The following is a 1922-nucleotide window of genomic DNA, read 5'->3' as shown; positions in this document are numbered from 1 at the left end:
TTTAAACTACCTTCTTCCCTTCACTGCTCCTCAGTCTCCATCTTCTCCTCCAACACTGATCTTCCTCATATTCCCAGACCAAATCAAGAGCAGACCAAGCATTGACTGTCGCAGTGCAGGAATTCCGGGCGCCATCTTGGGGAGGTCGACCTGCTACCCTAACGTGCTGCTTTAAGCCGAACAGAAGGATGCCTCAGCACTGCAGCGTATTTTAGTTTAAATCAACAGACAGTTGACATCAGGGCTCGATGGATAACTTAGTGAAGGCATCAGAGCTTTGGAAGACATTACTGAATAAACCGCAGATATACACTACATAGAATAGAAACTCTATAGAAATAAACTGAATTGAATATTTTTACTGTATATATAAGAAAGAGAGAGATGTATATCGAGATATTTGTGTATACCTGTATAAATATGCTATAGTGAAATATGTATGAGTGGCTCTGCTTTGCAATATTCATCCATCCTATCAGAATATTCTATTACTCTTAATCCCACTAAGAATATTAAAATAAACTGAACCATTTTTTTGTTTTCAGCGGAAATAAATAAACAGTGAAAATTAATTTAATATTCAGAAAGTTAAAGTTGATTAAATTGAATTATGTTCCTGCTCAGCACATTGCAGAGCGGAGCTGTGGACCTTCCCTAGATGGTGCCACCAAATCACAGCAGCGCCCTCAGGCTGAAGCGGTCGATGCGGGTCTACTCTAATATGTCAAAGCCTCCCCTTTTTTGGATATTTTATGGATTTACATTTAATTTTTTGTATTTTCTATGGAATGTTGCATCTCTGCTTTTATTTTCTGTTGCAGTTTGAATTTTCTTTGTACATAAAAAACTTCATACTGACTCCTATCAAGTTTAACTTCCAGAATTTTTTTCTGTTCCTTTGATCCGGATCAGAGATCAGCTTTGATCTGACCTGCATTCAGGACTCGTTTTCTCCATCCTGACTCCTGCTGTGACCTCTGACCTTCTTCTCTGTCGCCACCTGAAGGAGAAACGCCGTTCTCAGCTGGATGAGGCGCTGCTGCTGGAATCTTAGGCCAGATCCGCGTACAGAACCACAGCTTCAGGCCCTGCAGCTACTGGAAAATATCTAAATCTAGATAAGTCATTTTTTTTTATTAAAATAAGTGCATTTGTTCTTGGATTGAGGAGGTAAAAGAGACATTTTGCAAATAGAACAAGACAATTTACATTTAAAATAAGAAAACACTGCATTGCCTTATTTCCTGTGCATATTATCTAATTATCTTATTCTAACAGTAAAAATACTGATTCCATTGGCAAACTAACTCATTTACCTGCTCAAATTAAAGGTAAAGACACTTAATTTAAGACTTTTGTACTTATTAGTAGATTGTTTTTCCAGATGCCTCAGTGTGTGTGTGTGTGTTGTGGTTGCGGATGCTCAGTGCCGTTTGCGCTGTGGATGCCTCACGCCCACAGAGCCTGCAGAGCATCTCGGCCCGACCTCCGACCACCAACCGCTCTCTCTTCATCTCCCTTTTCCTTTTTTGGCCTTTTTTTTTCTTATTCCGGAAAACCAGAAGCCTCCTGCGTTGCACAACATCGGCCTCCAACAGGAGGCTCTGGGTGGGTGGGGGGCAGGGAGGTGCTGCCTTCACTGTCTGCTTTAACTCAGGGGGATCCACCGCACAGAGCTGGGCCGTTACAGTGGGCTGGATCCACAGGTGCCGGTGGAGGCCCATGTGGGCCTGAGGGGGTCGGGTTCAGGGCTTTAGCTCAACGGTTCCGACTCCAGTTTGACTCTAAACGAGTCTAAATAACATTTTATCAGGAAACTGAAAAAACAGAAAGCACCGTTTTAGTCAAAGTGCTGTTTGGATCACGGATCTGGTGGTGGTGGCCCCTGCTTAAACTAACTGTTGGACAGATGCAATACTAGG

Source organism: Cyprinodon variegatus, unplaced genomic scaffold, assembly GCF_000732505.1.
Source record: "Cyprinodon variegatus isolate N-32 unplaced genomic scaffold, C_variegatus-1.0 Scaffold28, whole genome shotgun sequence".
In the NCBI taxonomy this organism is placed as follows: Eukaryota; Metazoa; Chordata; class Actinopteri; order Cyprinodontiformes; family Cyprinodontidae; genus Cyprinodon; species Cyprinodon variegatus.
The sequence above is the reverse complement of the archived record's forward strand: the minus strand, read 5'-3'. Positions refer to the sequence as shown.